Genomic DNA, 12,373 nt, shown 5'->3' with positions numbered 1-12,373 from the left:
TCAACTGGTGCACTCAGTCCTCAGGGCCACACATCACCCGTGCACTCAGTCCTCAGGGCCAGACATCACCTGTGCACTAAGTCCTCAGGGCCATACATCACCCGTGCACTCAGTCCTCAGGGCCAGACATCACCTGTGCACTCAGTCCACAGGGACACACATCACCCATACACTCAGTCCTCAGGGACACTCAGCACCGGCGCACTCAGTCCTCAGGAACACACGTCACCCGTGCACTGAGTCCTCAGGGACACACATCACCCGTGCACTTAGTCCTCAGGGCCACACATCACCCGTGCACACTGTCTTCAGGGACATACATCACCAGTGCACTCAGTCCATAGGGCCAAACATCACGGGCGCTCTTAGGGGCATATTTCAAACTATCACCCTATTTACAAGAGGGTGCTAACATGCATAATCGCATGTTAACACCCTTTTCCCCAACACCTCACTTTGCATCTCTAATGAGATGCAAAGTGGGCGTCACTGGGTGTACCCCAGATGGACAACCTTGTAAATATCGCTGATGTTCACATTGCGATATTTACAAGGCTGCCCCAGCATTTTTGCACACATTAGCTTTTGGAGAAAACAGCTGTTTTCTCCAAAAACTAAGGGGCATATTTACAAGCTGGCGATGAAAAATTATCGTCGCTTTTGCGGCCATTTTCGGCCGAAAAGCGGCGATAATTTTATCGCTTAATTAGCAAGGCCACGCTAACGCGTAAAACCTTGCTTTAGCGTGGGGATTCCTAACGCCCAGCTTTGCATCTCTAATGAGATGCAAAGTGGGCGTTCCTGACCTAACATGACAGGAGAAATGTCGCTAAGCGACATTGCTCCAATCATCAAGCCCCACGCTATGAAGCATAGCGGCAGGAAAAGTAGCGATAACCCCTGTTATCACTACTTTCCTTACGCCTGCTTCAGGACTGACTTAGCCATGATATCCTATGGAAGGTGGATATCATGGCTAAGTTTGTGAGTCCCTATCACGCCACATTTCGTGAGATTATCGCTAGGTTTCCAGCGATAATCTCACGTTAGGCAGTTAGCGTGAGGATTTTTATCGCTGAGGAAATAAGCGTTGCTAATAGCACGCTATCTCAGCGATAAAAATCCACGTTACCCGGCGATAATTATCCTCACGCTAAGAGCGCTGAGCGATAATTATCGCCGGGTGTTGATAATATGCCCCTTAGTCCTCAGGGACACTCAGCACCGGCGCACTCAGTCCTCAGGGACACACATCACCCGTGCACTCAGTCCTCATGGACACACAGCACCAGCGCACTCAGTCCTCAGGGACACACATCACCCGTGCACTCAGTCCTCAGGGACACACAGCACCGGCGCACTCAGTCCTCAGGGACACACATCACCCATACACTCAGTCCTCAGGGACACTCAGCACCGACGCACTCAGTCCTCAGGGCCACACATCACCCGTGCACTCAGTCCTCAGGGACACACATCACCAGTGCACTCAGTCCTTAGGGCCAGACATCACGGGCGCTCTTAGTCCTCAGGGGCACTCAGCACCGGCGCACTCAGTCCTTAGGGATACACATCACCCGTGCACTCAGTCCTCAGGGCCACACATCACCTGTGCGCTCAGTCCTCAGGGCCACACATCACCTGTGCACTCTGTCCTCAGGGTCAGACATTACCCGTGCACTATATCCTCAGGGCCAGACATCACCCGTGCACTATGTCCTCAGGGCCAGACATCACCCGTGCACTCAGTCCTCAGGGCCGCACGTCACCCGTGCACTCTGTCCTCAGGGACACACGTCACCCGTGCACTCTGTCCTCAGGGCCACATGTCGCCGGCGCACTCTGTCCTCAGGGCCACACATCACCCGTGCACTCTGTCCTCAGGGCCACTCATCACCCGTGCACTCAGTCCTCAGGGCCACACATCACCCGTGCACTCAGTCCTCAGGGCCACACATCACCCGTGCACTCAGTCCTCAGGGCCAGACAACACCTGTGCACTCAGTCCTCAGGGCCACACATCACCCGTGCACTCAGTCCTCAGGGCCACACATCACCCGTGCACTCAGTCCTCAGGCCAGACATCACCTGTGCACTCAGTCCTCAGGGCCACACATCACCCGTGCACTCTGTCCTCAGGACCACGCGTCGCCGGCGCTCTCTTCTCACACAAGTTGCCGAGAGCTCGTCCTGTTCCAGTGCGAACTGGCATATTTCTGCCTCGGATGAGCGCTCCACCTCAGACTGTTTGGCCGGAGGGGCCGGCGCCGCCCTTCATGCTGCACTGGTTGGTGTCAGTAGGACGGTTAGTGAGGACTGCACCCCGCCTTGTACAAAGGGGTTCGGGCGCTGGCACGGGGCCCTCACAAGGTGTTTTCCGCCATGGGTGTCGGCAGAATCCTTTTTCGCGCCCCCACCCTCCACTTCAGAAGCAGCCGTGGCCCGTGAGTGACACCCTGTGTCAGGGAGTGGGCTGCAGTGCACAATCATTCATCGGGGATCTCACCACGTCACTTCCTCCCAGCTGAATTCTCTCGCAGACAGGCCCCGGGACTGCAACGGACTCCCTATGGGCATGAACCAGGGGCGCGCCAAGGCGCAGAGAGCGCCGTCAGCAAACTTCTGTTGTCACAAACATGACAAGCGCCACAACTTTGCGACCCTAAAGCAGTGCTTTAAATGGACCGGTACTCACCGGTACTGAGTACCGGCACTTCTTAGATTTATCCTCGGAGTACCGGCACTTCTCTACTTCAGAGGAGAGTACCGGTACTCATGAAAAAGTAGGCTCATTGGCTCTGCTGGTGAGCAGAAGTGGAAGGTGTCTCTGGCAGCCAAGGCGCCGCTTCTGCAGCCCCGACCTGAGCCCCAGCTGAGCTATTCAGCAGGGCTCATGTGAATAATGTCCGGGTGCTCGCCATCACGCTGAGCTTGACAAAGCAGGGTCCCTTCAGGCCCCGTACTGTCAATCACATTCTCACTATCATGTGCGTTCGTGCAAGCACAGGAATCATGGCAGTGCCCTGGCAGTGGCAACCCGGCTAAGGCCAGTCCGGTCCTGGTGGCAATTAAAAATGCCATGGTAGGTGACGAGAAAAGATGGCTTTCAGCTACCTGAGTCTTTTGTGTGTCTACTAAGTTTGTGTGTATGCCTGTTTTTGTACGAAAAAGTGAAAGAAAGAGAGAGGATCCAGACACTCTCAGGAGGTATTTTAAAGAAAGTGTGTGGCACTTTGTACATGTCTGCTCTGCGACAAAGATTCATAAATAACATAAAAAGGGAGGGTTGGTGGCTGGTTGAGTGGATGAGTGAGTGGATGGATGTGTAAGCAAGGGTGTATATATAGATGGATGGATGATTGAAAGCTTGCATGGGTGAAAGAAGGTGGATGATTGGATAAAAGGGCGAATGATGGGTGGATAAGTGAAAGTTTGGATGGATGAATGAAAGGTAGGGAGGATGGATGAAAGGGTGGATGATGAATGAGTGAAAGGGTGGATGGAATAAAGGAGTGAAAGGGTTAATGGATGGATGAGGGAAAGGGTGGATAAAGAGATGGATGAGCGAAAGGATGAATGGTTAGGTTTGGAGATGGATGGATTGATAGGTTTGGATATGAACGTTGGATAGACGGAATGATGAAACACTGAATGATTGATGAAAGACTGAATAGACGATAGAATGGAAAGGTTAAATGGTGGACATAAGCAGGTAAATGGTAGGATGAAAGGATGAATGGATAGATTGATGGGAGAGACAAGAGATATCTCCTGCGGAGGGTCATGATTGTTTGCTTCATTTGCTTGGTACCATAAGAGCTTTGGTGCGACGTAGGGGTATTTTCATTTTCTTCCTACTCGTGTGCTCAAAAATATATAGTATTGTGCCAAACTGCAATTAACAGTATGATATTAAGAAGGTGCAACTATTGCAAAAAAAGGAAATGTTAACATATTATTGCATTTCTCTTTCATTTTGTGTAATGAGTTAACCTGCTTTGTTTATATAATCACATTTCTCATGTGTTTTGGTATATGCTGCAACTAATATAGAAGTTGTTAAGTAACAGCATGGCTTGGCCTTAGCCCCGCCCCTAGCCCCGCCCCCTCACTATACCTCTAGCTCATTTTAATGAGTACCTGCACTTATTTTTTCCCATTTAAAGCACTGCCCTAAAGTTAAAAAAGGTTAGGAAGTCTTCCCGAAGGGGGTTTCATAGAAAAAAACAATACTGCACAAATGCACTTATATTTGTAGAATGCACCCAGAAAATAATGACAAATTCTGTTTTCTCTGCACGATTTTCCATCGATGTCTGTAGTTTTGACAAAACTGAGTAACAATGTGAGAAATATGAAAGCTGATCACAACTCGGCAGGTGCAACACTTCAATGTCTCCTTGTGACGAAGAAGAGCTGGTGCGTGACCTGTGTCTGGAATTCACGCGCCTCGCCCTGTTTCCATCTCGCATCACGTACCTTTGCTTCGTTGCATGGTGTGAGGGGGAGTGCAGAGTGCACACCTCGTGTCAGCCCTCGGAAGCCTTGATGCTGCAGCGCTGACGCACGAGCCCTCTCACGCATATTGCACTCAAAGGCAGACGAGCCCACAATATATCACAGACAGGAGTCAGAACTGTGCGCATTAGATGCACGAAAAATACGATTATTAAAGCAATATTTGAACAATCGAACACTGCCTTAATACCCAGGATACACACATCAAGCAGCAGAGTAAATGCAACTCCTTTGAACCGTTTGCAGTACCTCTCAGCACATTCCATTCCGTCATTTTGTATTTCCTTTGGTGAGATTGCAGCCAAACCCCACCACGAGTGATCTCAACAGCCACACTCCGAGGGCATCATTGTGAAATTTCGGCAAAATATCCTGACATTACCTGTCATTGCCTTAAAAGTGAATCCCTCCCTTTTGCGTGATATTGTTGATGCCAGGAGGGAGTTCACGCTTAGGAATGAAATCCGCGCAAACACCCGCTGCGCCGTTTCTGTTGCCGCTATGGGTTGTGGTGAGTCTGCCACGAACGGCGAGTCGGCGAATGGCACAAATGACACAAAGTGGTGCAATTGTGGGATGTTCACGTAACGAGTAAACAAAAAATTCCTGAATTCATACAAACTCTGCCGGCGTAATTCCTATTTCGCCAAGAGTCCCGAGGGTCCAGGGGGCGATGTACACACAGAGAGGGGCGCTCCCAACACACACCCGCCGGGAGGAAACGCAACACAAAGCAGGGAGCACTTTGGGGTCTGCAGCTGTGGACTGAGCAGACCCAGAAACGGATCCGAAACAGGAGACAAGCGCTGCCGCAAAGGAGACCCCAGGACGGGGTGAGAGCTGCGGAGACAAAGCCCGCGCACCGGTGAGTGCGTCATTGATGTACGAGCCCGAGTCCAGAGTCCGGGAGCTCAGTGCTCGACTGAGTGACACAGGGGAGACCCGCGCCGGGGGGATTCACTGCAAGTGCATACTCACATGAAATGCGGGGGCAATTAAACAAAGTGACACTCCCCCTTGCGCCACTTTTGCGTCACTTTCCCCTTGTTAAAAGTGACGCAAAAGTGGCGCAAGGGGCTTGTAAATCTGCCCCTAATTATGCCTCAATCCATCGATCAATAGGTCTGTGTTTCAGTGTGAACTGCAAACTCCCGTCAAAGTTTGATGCGGGGATTCCTTTTGCTTGAAAATGATTCACGACCCCCCCCCCCCCTCCCACCCCTCTCCCACCCCGCGGCGCGAACCACAGCCACTCGTGCTATTTGTGTCACTCGCAGGAAACCTGTACAGCTCACTGAGCTCAAATAAACACGGGGTGTAATGCCGACATTTCGGGGATGTCTGGTAGGAAGCGTAAGCGAATTTCATACATTTACGAGGATGACATCGGCGTGATTTCAATTTCGCCCGTGCCCGGTGAATGCACAAAACGGCAAAACTGTGGCCGTCAAGCACAGCAACTCAGCCATGATTCTGCTGGATTCAGATGTGGGGCCCGAGGCACGAGGGCAAACGTACACTTTTGTGTAAGTTTATGATAATTTGTAATTCACATAGGTGTTTACGACTAGACTCTTCATGACTGCGGAATCTCCACACATAAAAGCATATGACAATCCAATCTTTGTTTGTGTGGAGACTCTGCAGTTGTAAGGATACTGCCAATAAAATTCCTTTGTGAAAAGCAAACACTCGTAAACTTACGCAAAAGTGTATGTTTACCTTTGTGAATCAGACCCGTAGTGTGCGCAATTGCGTAGTGCAGCAGTCATTTTTTGCTTGCTCGCGGCCCTCAACGTCAAGTTGGCGACCGCGAGCAAGAAAAATGACATCCCGGCGAGACTTTTTCCTCGTTCGCGATCAGCAACATCAAGTTGGCGATTGCGAGCGTGGGAAATAAACCTCCCGGCGAGATTCTTAACGCGGGGAGGTCAGGTTTCTCATTGCGAGTGGTAGCGTATGCTCGCGACTGCTCGCGATGAGAAACTACCAGTCCGTGTTGAGAAAGCTGCCGCTCGAGTAAAAATCTTCTCGAGCGGCAGAAAACTACAGCTCGCACTGTGCAAGATGCAGTTTTCAATGATTGCACAGTGCCGGACGCTTGTCTGCACTGTGCAATCATTGAAAACAACATCTTGCAGAATGCGAACAGGGTACTACGAAGTTCGCGAAGTGCTACGCGTAACTCGCGTAGTGCGAAGTGCACTTTGTGTAGCTACGCGTAGCGCTACTTCGCGAACTACACGCAGGGTTAGACACAATTCTGCCTGAAAGATTGGGGGGGGTTGGGGATCCAGGGAGAGTCCTGAGCCTGGTTAAAATTGGACCTGAAGAGAGAGCTGGGGTAGCCCACCTGCCTCCCTGTCCGTCTGCTGCTAAACTGCCCTGTGATGGCCCCCCAAGGCTCTGCACTAAACCCCACATTGTTTAACATCTATCTTAAACCATTAGCTGAACTGGTTGAACCCTGGGCTCTGAGAGGAGCTCCTACGGGTGACTCCCAACTGATTCTCTCCTTTCAGGAAGACAGCCGTGACGTGTTGCCAGTCTATAAACGATGTTTGAGCGGGTATCGATGGGTGAACAAGATCTGCCTGAGACTAAATTCAGAAAAAAATCGATTGTAGTTTTTGGAAGAAAGAGGTGCGCTGAAGCCATTAAGCAGAGGCCTGGCGAATTGGGAGGTGCAACAGAGACCTCTTCTCTTTCGAGAAACCTGGGCATCAAATTTGACTCCAATGTATCATTTGCACACCAAATTCAAAATCTCTCTTCTGTTTCCTTCATGAAACTGAAATCAGTAAAAAATATGCTTCGCCCAGTTCCAGATTATACCCTGAAGACCACTCCCCACTTGCGTCACTTCCTGTTGGACGCCCCCACCCTTAGTTTGAGTCTCAGACCCCGGATCATCCGCAGTGCAGCAGGCACGCTGATTGTGACCATTTCTTTTCCTTGATCAGTGACATCTCACTGACACAGCTGCCCTGGTCACTGGTGCTTAAACGCACCGAACTCAAGGCACTAGTCCTTGCACATCGAGCTACTTATCAAAAAGGGGTGCGAGGGCCAGAATATCGATGTGAAAATATCGATGTGCACAAATATCGTGGTAAAAATATTGTTGGTCAAGAATATCGAAAGAAAAAATATCGTGATGCATTGTATCGATTTTGTGTATTTAATATAGATGTGAAAAATATCGAAGTGTTTAATATTGTTTGCAAAAATATAGATGTTAAAAATATTGTTTTTTTATAAATGTTATGTATTTTAGTATATATTGTATATGTTTGTGATGCATGTATTTTTTGTATAAGAATTGTTTGTATTTTTATTATATGTGTTAAAATTTTAGTAAATATTTAATTTTTTTGTTTGAATTTTGCAATTTTAGTTCCGTAGCAGGTTGTGGGTGAGAGGGGAATAGGGTGGGAAGTAATTCAATTATATAAGATTTATTGATTATTTTTAGTAGTCATTTTGTTTAATTTAAATTTTGCATTTTTAGTACTGTTGTTGTTTGTGGGTTTATAGGGGAATAGGGTGGGAAGTAATTTAATTATACTAAATATGTTGATTACATTTTATTTATTAATATTTGTTGAATTAAGATGTCTTAAATGTGTAAATTAGTTTTTATTAATTATTTAATAATTAGTTGTTAATTAATTTTAATTAATTAATTGGCAATTAAATATGTTAATTGTGTACATATTTGTAGGTGTGTGTTGCGGTGTTTATAGATAAAAATGGAGAAAAGGGTGTGAAGCAAATTATTTTTAATTGATAAATTAATAATTAGTTGTTAATTAATAACAATTATTTAATTAGTAATTAATTATGGTAATTGTGTAATTTATTTTAGGTGTGTGTTGTGCATATTATAGTGTTAAAGAATGCGTATTCAGTGAATCCTTTTTATTAATAATAATTTGTAAAATCATTATTGATTATGTTAATTACAGAAATAAATGTAAATGAAAAAGTTGCTTTTTTTATGATGGTGTGTTATAGGGAAGAAAAGAAAAGATATACATTTATGTTTTTAATTGCCCTTCAGGAAACCTGGGCTTCTCAAACCAGCCCAGTAATTGGTTTCATTGAATTCTGGAAACCGGCAATGAGAACGTGTCTCTACGGCCACCCTAAAGGTGGTCTGTCGATATATGTTTCAAATAACCTAAAAGGCCCGATTGAGATACTGACCTTTGACGAAGACTGGTTACTTGGTGTTAAAATCAGTGCATGGAACAATCAGCGTTCTCTTTTACTTCTTAACGTTTATATCAACCCTAATACCCGTTCAAAAAAGGCCCATCTAACGCGTTTAATGAAAATTGTGTGTGACCTGGTGGTGGATTATCCCAATTCTGATTACATTATTACTGGAGATTTCAACACTAACTTTTTCCAGGGTAATTCCACCGATTACGAAGGGCTTTCTCCATCAACAACCCCGGAAGTCAAGGCCCAGTCCAAACCCCCAAACCAAGTGTATTGCGGCCTTGGTGAGCTTTGTGTGCTGCAATTTTTAAGTATTGGTTTTCTGGTAATGAACGGCAGATCTACGAATGATACTCCCCCCAACTGGTCCTGGTCAAATGGCCGCAAATGCTCCTATTTAGATTACACCATCTGCAATTCAGCGCTGCTCCATCATCTGAGCAACTATAGTATTCTTCCTCGATCAGGAAGTGATCACCGTCCCCAAGTCGTCATCCTTAATATTCAGCAGGAGTTTCATAAACCTGCCTCAACGACATGCCCAGGAATTTACACAGAAAACCTAAAACGGCTAAAATGGAATGACGACATCAGCCCTAATATCATGGAAGCTTGTTTGGTATTTATTACAGGAAGTACCGCCGCAGCGGTTTTTTCCACTGGTGCGTGGTCATCCTTCTGCTCCCAACTGACAAGTTGCTTTCCTTCTAGCCAACACGCTCACAAGGCTCTCGTTAGCCGCCAGTTCCAAATCTCCAGTCAAACAAGGGCATTGAAGAAATCTAGAGACAAAGCTCTGCGGACTCTTAAGACATCCCCAGGAAACAATGAGTTTTTGAATGGGTATAAAGCAATCCAAAAATTACTCAGGGATGCAATACAATCTCATAAACGACGCCATCTAGCCCAATTTTGGTGCAAACTTCTATGGGAGAGCAAAAGCTGTAACTCTAAAAGATTCTGGGCCCTAATCAACCGCCAAAACTTTAGCTCCTCTAGATCCGGGTCAGCAAACATTGCAGAAGCTGCCTCGTCTGCCTATTTGACTGACCATTTTAGGACCTCAGAGGTCTCTGTGTCTAGAGTTTTATCTGTTCCTAAACAACTGACACTCAACCCACAATTGATCAGGAGCAGCTCTATGGTCCGCTCAGATCTACGAAGTGAAGATCTACAAGTCACTCAAGAAATGGTCACCAAAGTTCTTTCAAAAGCAAGATCTGATGGCGCTCCGGGTCCAAACGGCCTACCGCAGTCCCTGTTTAAAACAAACATTGATTTATGGTCGAGATATTTAACCAATCTTTTCAATTGTGCACTGACAAGTTCAACCATACCGGATTCATGGCGAGGGGCAATTATCCATCCGATCTACAAGTCCGGCTCTCATGCTTCTCCAAATAATCACAGACTAATAGCTCTGTTAGATATTGAAGCCAAGTTTTTTGCAGGAACATTATTGGGGGAACTGAGACCTTGGGTAGAGCAGAACAATTGGATTCCATTGAAGCAAACTGGCTTCACCGCCACCTCCGGCACCATGACCAATTTACTGTCATTGTCTATTATTGTCAACAAAGCATTAGTCGCATACAGCATGGTTTTTTGTTGTTTTATAGATTTTAAAGCTGCATTTGATCGGGTACCAAGGGCCACTGTATGGGAGAAGCTAAAAAAATGGGGGATCCCAGACAAGCTTCTGGATGCGATCATCCAACTCCATTCGGGCACGTGGGTACAAGTGAAGTTGGGGACCGGCACACATCTCTCTCGAAAAATTATGACAACTAGAGGAGTCAAACAGGCATGTGTGCTGGCCCCCCTTCTCTTCAATCTGTTCATAGCAGATTTGCCGTCCTCCCTCGAAGAAACGAACAGCCACTCGCCCAAGATGGGAGGTGTACCGATAAGCAATCTTTTATATGCCGACGACCTGGTCCTTTTCAGTTTGACACGGGTAGGGCTGCAGAGGCTATTAAGAAGTCTACACAACCATGAATGGGTTGGAGGTCAATCTAAAGAAAACCCAAGTGGTCACTTTTGGTAGAAAACTACACCGTGGGGGTGGTTGGCTGTTCAACAACTCTAGCCTCAGAATAGGAAACACTTATAAATATCTTGGGGTCACTTTTGACTCCAGGGGTAACTTTAACCAACAGCGTAAGGTCATCTCAGTAAAAGCCATGAACCTACGGGTAAATTTTTGCAAGCTCTCAAGAAATTTGTCTGGCCCACGCCTGTCCCCATTACTGGAAGTTATGAGAGCAAAAATAGGGCCTACATTGACTTATGGTGCTGAGATTTTTAGGGGGAAACTAAACTCCTCTTTTAACCAACATGTGACGAAACTCTACAAAAAACTCCTCCACTTCTCCAAATCTGCTTCTGCAGCAAAGATCAGATTAGAATTCGGTCTATTAAACTAAGACATTTCAGCCACTGGACTGTATCTAAACCTGTGCCACAAATTGAGACAGGCAAAGCCAGTCTCATTGGACTCCTTAATTTGGTTGGATATTTCCCAGACAAATCCACGCGGCTCTTACAGCCGCCTTTTTAAGGATTCGATCCAAGAAATGTCTGCAGGTGCATTATGGGACCTCAACCCTAGTAAATCAGCATTTAAAACTAGCATTAAGAACTGCATTCGAATGAGGTCCCTGATCATCGATAAAGCCCAATTTGCCAAACGCAGACATGCTTGGGCAACAATGTCTTCATATGGTCGGTTATCCCCCGCATCTTACTTATCTTGCACTTACTCCTTGCACCTAAAAATCAGCTTTATGGCTGCCAGACTGGGCGATTGGCAATTTCTAAAAGATCTGCCCGTCTGGCGCCGTCTGTCAGAGGACGTAATTGCAGGGGGTGCGGCATGTCTCCCGAAACCATGGAGCGTATAGTTTGTCTTTGTCCATCTTTTATGTCACAACGTAGACGTAAACTGAAAACTGAGTGGAACAGGCTGGGAATCCGAACGTGCAGACAAGCAATTATTGCAGCATTAATGCCAGAAAACACAGGTTTAAATATTGCTTTTACAATTCTTTTACGACATGCCTACCGCTCTCTTAAGCAGTAACGGGTTGGTTTGTTTTTATGCTTTTTCAAGAGCTATTTCATTTTATTTTGTGATTTCTCAAATGCTGCTAACACTTTTTTATCTGACGGTTGCTTTGCACAATTGGCTGTCATTTTATGGTCCATGGACTGTATTTACGGTCTTTGTCAAACACTTGAATTCAAATGCACTTTAAACGTTATACTGGTCATTGCATTTTGCACATTAAGTCCTTATTCCATTGATATATCGGTGAAGTTTTTTATTGTAATTTGAAGTTTCTATCAACTACTGCTTTTATGCTAAGGTTCTGTTTTTAAAATGTATTGCTGTGTAACTTTGAGGTGTTCTTTTAAGGATATTTTTATATCTAAATAAAGTATACTTACTTACTTACATTCATGTTTTAAATGTTTTTTTGTTTGTTAATATTTGTTTCTTTTAAATATATATTGTTGATAAATGTATTTATTAATTTATTTTACATATTAGTTGTACCTTTTTGTTATATGTAATTTATATAGTTAATGTTGAAGTTTAATATATTCAATCTTATATTTTTGAAAT

Source organism: Triturus cristatus, chromosome 7 (assembly GCF_964204655.1).
Source record: "Triturus cristatus chromosome 7, aTriCri1.1, whole genome shotgun sequence".
NCBI classification, from domain to species: Eukaryota; Metazoa; Chordata; class Amphibia; order Caudata; family Salamandridae; genus Triturus; species Triturus cristatus.
This window is presented reverse-complemented; position numbering follows the sequence as displayed.